Genomic DNA, 8,142 nt, shown 5'->3' with positions numbered 1-8,142 from the left:
TGCAGCCTACATTTCCTTTATTTATAAATCTTTACAAAGATTTATAAATCTGATTTGCCTGAATATCAACATCACTCTACAGAAATTTAAGAGAAAGATTGTACAACTCCAATTGACTTTGTATGCTAAGTCACACTGTGACTCTGCAGAGCTGAAGAACCCACCAATCAAATTCTACAAGGGTCTGGCATGACATTATGTGTCAAATGCATTTCTTGTTCAAAAACATTCAGTAGTACAGATAAAGATTTTTGAAAGAACTGTACAAGCCAATGAGAAAATGTTTTCCATAGCAAGTCTTCACTGGTTTTTTAATGTGGATACTAGGAAGAGGTCTGATGTGTCAGTAATAATCACAAAGAGGAGTAGCAGGCATAGTGCAGATATCAAACGTGATAGATACACTACTTGCATATCACTGTATGTATTGTGTTGTTCATATAATCACTGTGTATATTCATAGAAAATGAAAGTGGGAGCTGACTGAAGAGAAACAGTTTCATAGACCAGACTAGAACACCTCTACTCTGACAAAGCCAAAACAAACTGGCAAAATTAAGAAATGAGTCCCAGAAATTATTTTAGATCCTAAATAAGACACACAAAGAACCTAACAATTTATTCTTTTTTTCTGTCATGCTTTTTGAGAATTCTCATGGTGTCAAACACGGTGCTCATGCTGGCAGAGAAGACCTTTGCATGCATGCACTGGAGGGCAGCAGATCCCGACCTGGGCTGTATCATGAGGTGCTTTCCAAAGTGGTATTATACAAGTCGTAAAAATAAAACCTTACACATGGCAGTTCCAAAAGACACATTACCTTTTTATATCGATTTAGGGCCCCAAAGATTTTTTTTGTCAAAAGGAGAAGACATATAATTACTGATGGGACATATAAGTCTTTGTCACAGACTTGTTTACCAAGAAGAAATAGACAAAAGCCTATTTTTCTGATCACAAAAGCAACTGGACAGCAGATGAGAGAGTCTCTTTGCTCACAATTCCTCTTCTTAGTCTCTTTCTCAATTCCTTTTCTCCCCCAGAACTGCTATGCCTTTCAAGTCCTGCTTTTCAAGCAAAAGCCCAGAAAGACATGCTGATGTCTGCAGCAGTTCAGTGTCCAGTCGTGTACTCATGCTTGCAGTAGATGAGAGAGGACACCCACACACCTCTTAGTCATGGATAACTTGGAGTCTCTCAGTGGGAGGGACCATCCTTACCCCCAGCCCATATTGCCACGCTGCCACTTCACAGTCTGCTGTATTGTGGCTGCAAGCCCTGTTCAAGAAATAGAGTCATAATTTTGTCTTTTGCAAATCTTTATTAAAGAGATGTTCTAAGAAATTAGTGAGCCATCTTCAACAGAATCTGTTGTAACACAGATGAAGAAATACAGCACAAATATCTTGCAGGCCTAACTTTGTTCCTAAAGGCTGAGTCCAGCCAGTATCTTGATCGGGGAAGAGGATGTGGCTATCTGACTGCTCCCTCACCATGTGATTAACACTGGATTGCACAGGGAGAGTCTGAGAAGCTGGAAATACTTCAGTGAGAACTTCCTATATTACTCACAGTATGGAGCATTAAACAAATGCATAAGACTTTTCAGTCATTTGGGGTGAGCCGTATGACTCATGTCTAACTACATTTTTTTATGATTAAACATTCCAAATATGTGCCAAGGAACTCCCCATAACAGGCTGTGCTGTAAGCATTTATTTTGAATCTCATTCAAAAATAATGAGTTTTTTCTTTTTTTGTCTGCTAGGCTGCACTGTAACAATTTGCTTATCAGATAATAGCTACTGTATATGCTTGGCACTATTTTAAAAAAGACATCATAGCAAATTAATGTGATACTGGAGTTCAGATTATACTAGTTTTATTGCCTCTAAAGATCTAATCTTAGCGGGTGCTGAGAGCACTCCAATTTTAAATGACCTCATACATTTTGTATATCTCAAAGAAAATGGAATATAACTGCAGAGTGAAGCAGGTATTGGATAACTCTAGCATTTTTTAGCAATACTCATAAACATATTAATATTCATTTATTTGGATATTGTTCAAACTGCCAATGGTGATTTTAAGTTGCATCTATGTATCTTTGACTTTATAAAATTATACATTTTTATGTTGTGAAGGTTTGTGGACAAAATTAGCTTTTTTTCCCCTGTGGAATCAAGCCATTAATAACGAAATAGGGTATGACAATGGAAGTATTTTCTGGCAGATTCCAGAGATGCCTTCCTTGTATTTGAATTTGGGTAGGGATATTTTGGTATAACAGAGCTTTGTCTTATTTTTCCATGTTCTCTAGAAAACTGAAGGCAAGGTTCTGCTTGAGATGTATCAGAGATATTTCTTATTATGGGTTATTCAAGTTACCAGAAAGTGATTCTGTGACATTTTTTCTGGCAGGGGCTACAAATAATACAGAAATGATGTTTACACTTTCTGGAGGGATACTGGGAATAAATTTTTCAGATAAACCACTGGCCAACCTCAAAATACACATTAGGAAAGAAGACCGAAGAGAATAAGAGAAAAAGATCCAGAATGAATGTGTGCTGAAAGACAAATAACTTGCCTTTGATCTTCCACAAGGATCTGGGTCTGCAAGGTGCAGAGCAGATACTGCTTTTTTGTAACATTATGTTAAATGGGAAAGAGCTGATACTAGTTGATCCCAAATTGGGTGTTTCAAAGTGATGCAGAAATAAACCTCATAACCAAAAGGGTTTAAACTGATCCAGTTAGCTTGGGTAGCACCAAAATGGGGAGAACATCACACATAAATCAGATTGCAGTTCTGAGGCAGCAGCATCTTCTGGTAAAACATTAGCTGGGGACTATGATCAGCAATAAGGGGTAACTGGAAGGGGATGACCCTCTTGGGCTGTCAGCTGAAACCAGGGCTGCACGTCTGTGGCCTGGCAAGTAAAGCAACAGTGATTACATAAGACAACACAGCACGTAGTTCCCTGCTGGAGGAATTCTGATTGCCAGCAAGCATAAAGTTGTCTCCAGACAAGTGCTGAGTTGACCAGAAATCCAAGACTTTGCAAGACTGCTGGTGTAAAATTCTTTCGCCTCTGTGCGAGGTGAGTGAAACATAAAAAATAGGATACCCTAAGTGAAAGAAAGGCCTAGGACAGTTGAGGGAAACCAGGATCTGCATAAGAATACACTGAAGTGTATTGCATATGTTTTCTGCAGAAAATTATGTGATGTAGAATTTCAACTGCTGGATTCTTAATTGCTTTTTTATGATTTGTAATTGCAATACTAGAACTGTACAGTGGAGTCAAAGCATTGTGAACAATAGGAATGAATGCGTTGGAATCCCAAAGCACTAATTTATTTTTTTTATTATTTGTTCGTAGCACTCTAGCAGACACACATCAATTTTTAGTGATGCAGTGTTAAGTGTCAAATGTGAGCTGATAATGCCTGTAGGGCTTCTAGAGCCAGCAAGTATTTAATTTGTGTTGAAAGCTCTTGGAAGACAAATACTCATCTCCAGTTGCTCTGTCTACTTGGATTCCACCTTATAAGTTCTCTTGAAAACTCTCAATTAGCCAACAAGATGTAAGGATCACCAGGAGGTGATAAGCAGAGAGGAATCCTTATTCTTCAGCATTTAAAAACCAGGCAATGACTGGAAACATCTTCCTTAAAAAAGCACTACCTATTCCACATTATGCTGCTGGCTTTTGTTTCCCTCTTGTTGTTACTCAGGATTTCTCCTTGATCCTGACATTCTGGTTTCTTTATTCAAGCCTTTTATTTCCTCTCTAAAATTTTTGAAAACATTTTTTTTTCATGTGAAATATTTCTCATATGCTATTTTATAACTAGACCTTCTGTGTGCTTACCAGAGACTTTGTTTTGAACACAGATCAAGAACCACCTACTGCATAAGCACTTGTTTCCTGTCTTCTAATGAAGGTTTATTCCAGTTTACCTCAGTATGGCTTTCAGCACTCTTACCTGTTCTACCTTTCAACATAGAGTACCTCCTTGATCTGATCTTTTGACAGTTTTTCTGTGGAACAGAAAAACTCCGTCCCCCTGTCTGCCTTTTCAAAGCAAATTTTGCTGATGGGAAAAATACTGGTTTAGGATTATATCTGTATTTTCAACTCCCCTTCTTCCATCTTCAGGTTATTCATCATCTTACTGTGTTTTGAAGTCCACCAAAAGTCTTTATTCAGCAGAGTATATGAACAGAATCTTTGTTCAGCAAAATGCTTAATTATGTTTTTCAGTCGTGTTTGTGCAAGTGAATTGGGAGCATGTGTAGAACTGCACTGGGACCAGTTCCCATCCTTGTGAAGGGCAAGAATTAAGCACAATCATTATTACTAGCAGTTTGGAATAGATGGCCAGGTAGGAAGTGTAGCACTCAATTAAAATCCACTGTAGCACTATTCTTGGCTTCCATTAGAGTCACAGAAAGTGCAGCCAATGTTTCTTTAAAAATATTGATCTTTTTTTCTGTGGTGTCCTATATGCACACTCTACAAAGGAATGCCTGCTGATCTGGGTAAAATGTGTTTCTAAATATTGTTCTAATTTCATCTGTCATAAAGCTGTCAGGATTTTGGAGTGAACATGAAATGTCAGACCATAAGAATCTCAGTTTTAGCATTACCTATGACTTTGAGATACTCCTGTCTTGATCAGAAATGAAATTGATATTTCTGTCCAGTTGATACTGGATTAAACTTTTATCCTACCATATTCATCTGATAAATTAGTAAGACCTTTGCTAGTTTCGTACCGTCCAACGCACTCTGGGAGGAGCAGAGGTCTTGTCAGAGCTTGGGGCAGAGGATGTGTGCAGGTCCCTCCAGCGCAGAGCTGTGACGGCCCACAGAGCCGGCAGAGGGAAGTGTTGTTCTAAAATACCTATCCCTGAAGGGAGTGCCTTTGTTGGTAACTGCGAGCCACATTATTGCACCGGGAAATCAGTGATCTGGAGCGTATGTAACATGTGATTTATAAACTCCCAGCAGAAGACAAAGAAGCTTAAACACATGCTAAAAAGAGCGAGTGAGATAATGATGTGGATGTGCCAGGGATTGAAATTAAATTATACAGAGAACTATGAAGCTTACATGGTTTTTATTCTCTTTAGGAGAATAAATGGTAGTATGGAATTCTAGAGGTTAAAGAGTTGTGATCTGCTGGTTCATGCTTCAGCTAACTATGAAGCTGTAGCCTTTCATATCAAAAGACGGACTCTTGAGAAACAGACGGTCAGAAAAGCACTTGGTGATCACAAGGCAAGTTGTCATAGGGTGCTTTATGGACAGAACTGGCTCAGCTTCACACACTGCTGCCAGTGCAATTGCCAGTCAACATGCTGTTGCTCCTGCAACTCCAAGTACTGCTAGAGGGTTAAAAGACAAGTCTAATACCATATCTCTGATGTTAAAAAGAATTTTCAATAGAAAATATCTTAAAGTGAAATTTTTACTATATTGCCCTCTTTAACATACAGCTCTCTATTATACAGCTTTCCCTTTCTTACTACATGAGATTTCCCCAAACTGTGCAAGTGAAGGAGTTGAAGCACATGCCCTAGACACCCATTAGTCACACTGAGCATAAAATTTGAAACTGGGGGGGTTATATATATGTATATATATGAATATGTATATATTCAATATATATAATTATATATATATATATATTAAAAAAAAAGCTGGGTTTGTAACATCTAAATATTAAGTTAAAAAAGATCAGGGGGTGGCAAGATGTGTGAAAGGAAACTCTCCCTGGATTGTCAAGCTGTTGTTTTTCAGTATCTTATAAATGGCTGTCAAAAACAAATAGAAAAGTTGTTAGAGCTTGAAGAACATTTTCCTGATAATACGGCTTGAGAAAGACTGGAAGAAATTCATCCTAAAGTAACTGGCACTAAGCTAACCCTAAAGAAGAACAAGATCTGTTAGGTATACAGTCAGGAGCTGTGCTGCTAAAACAGCGTTGTTTTTGAGTAGGTGGTTAACAAAATATTTCCTTTGCTGAGACGCCATCGCTGAGGGGTTGGTGGGGTGTGACTGATGAGTTGAGTCCTCTCCTTGTGCTTCCCCAGGAGCTACTCAGTGTCACAGGAGAGAAAATGCAAACCTATGTAATTGTGTTGCAATCTTTTGTTCAAGCAATTATGAACCTTATGATCATTAACTTCAGTGTTCTGGCTTAATTCAGTATTTTTATTTTTAGCACAAATAGCTCTTGGTTTTATAATTTAGTTAAACATTAATTTGTCTTCCTAGCATATTACTGACAAACAGAAAACATGGCAGGTTCTGGAGACAGACTTTTCATTTTTTGTTAATAGAAAGCAAGATTATAGAATGAAATGTACTTTTATTTATTTTGATCACAAATAGAGGAAATAGTCTCAGCAAAATGCATTAAATAATTCCTCAGGGAACCCCTAATAGAGCAGAAAATTTGTCTCCATGATGGAAATTGAGATACAGACAGCTAAAGAGGAGGCAAGTCATGAGACAAAGGGGAATTGGTCTCCTGGGAAGAGGCTGGCCTGCTCTCTGCTGTTTACCAAACCTCACCAAAGACTCTTGAAGAGGTAATTGCAGACAATGTCACGATGCTGACATCTTTGTGGTGACAGTAGTGGCTTCTCTGAGGTTACATTACTATCAAAGTACATCACCTTAAGTAGAAACTATCAGCCTAAAATAAATACATTCTCTGCTAGGCTACCACTGTGACTGCAAGCCAGGAAAAGAAATGGCTTCTTTTTTTTTTCCAACACGTTTGCATTAATATTTTTACATGTTTGGACTAGCAAGTGAGCTTCACTTTTGTTTTAATTAGTTTCATTTTTGTCTCAACTGTAATACTTGTGCTTCCACAGAAGTATGCTATATTTTAATGGATCTTTTAAGTTGAAAGTAATACTAGTAGCTAAACATGTACTGAATACAATTTGAAAATTGTTAACTTTTGCAAAATTTAGTGTCCATGCTGTTTAGAATGAAGGTGGGTTTTGTACAGCTGTGAAGAAAAGGATTTTGGTGGTTTTTGGAGAAAAAGCAATATTTTGAAAATAGTCCCTTTTTCCGTGAAATTGATGACTGGGCAAAGAATAAACATTACTATAGCAGGGCAAGTGTAAGGAGTATAATTAGAATGTATAACTGTAGAATTTTGACTAGGTCCTTGCAGTGGAGTTAATAATAGTGAAAATATGTCAGGACAATTACTGGAGTAGATTGATCTGTTTGCACGACTAAGAGGAGGTAGACAGAGCCCATTTGTCCCAGTTCTTTGCAAAAATCTAGATAGGTATCAAAATTTTCTTTCAGGCTTTCATGCCTTTACCGAGCAGAATCATCCTCTTCGGACATCTGGAGGAGGGAGCTGCTCTGCGGGCTGGAGAAAGGGGAGGTGAAGCAGGAAAATCAAATGAATCTGTGATTGAGTTGGTTTGTTGGGGGTTTTTTGTGGTTTTGGTTGGTTGGTTGGGGTTTTTTTTAAAACATTGTGTTTATTTGTGGAATTTATTATATTTCTATCAGGTTTTCAGTGGAACTGAAGAGCCATAGAAAGGGTGGTGGACACCAGGTGTCCCCGGCCCCAGTGGCGGGACTCCCAGTGCTGCAGGGCAGGTGCAGCGGTGCTGTCCCGGCGGGCTGGAGCTCGTACCGAATGTACCCGCGCCGTTACCCTCCCCAGCCCCGCCAGCCCCGCTTCCCACGGCCGGACCAGCCCCGCTCCTTCCGCCCGCACCCAGCTGAGGCCTCCGGGGGGATTAAATCGCCTCTCTGCAAGTGTAGCATTCTCTATTTTTATTTTCCAACGGCTGGCGGTAATTACTTTCTCACTTCCTCCTCCCGCTCTCCAGCGGCTCGAGCTGTTTAAATGCCGGCACCGAGGGGGCGGCTGCTGCCTGCGGGTCGGCACGGCCGGCGCCCCGCAGCGGGGGGCTCTCAGCCGGGCAGGGACACCGCGGTGCCGGGAGCTGCCGGCAGGGGCGGTCAGGTGAGGTGTCTCCGCGGTGCTCGCGGGGCCGGGTCGGGGCCGGGCGCGGCGCTTTGTCCGCCGCGGCTCCCCCGCCCCGCGGCCCGGCCGCGGCTCCGCCGGGCGCGGCCCATTGG

Source organism: Corapipo altera, unplaced genomic scaffold, assembly GCF_003945725.1.
Source record: "Corapipo altera isolate COAL_440 unplaced genomic scaffold, ASM394572v1 57, whole genome shotgun sequence".
Taxonomy (NCBI): domain Eukaryota; kingdom Metazoa; phylum Chordata; class Aves; order Passeriformes; family Pipridae; genus Corapipo; species Corapipo altera.
The sequence above is the reverse complement of the archived record's forward strand: the minus strand, read 5'-3'. Positions refer to the sequence as shown.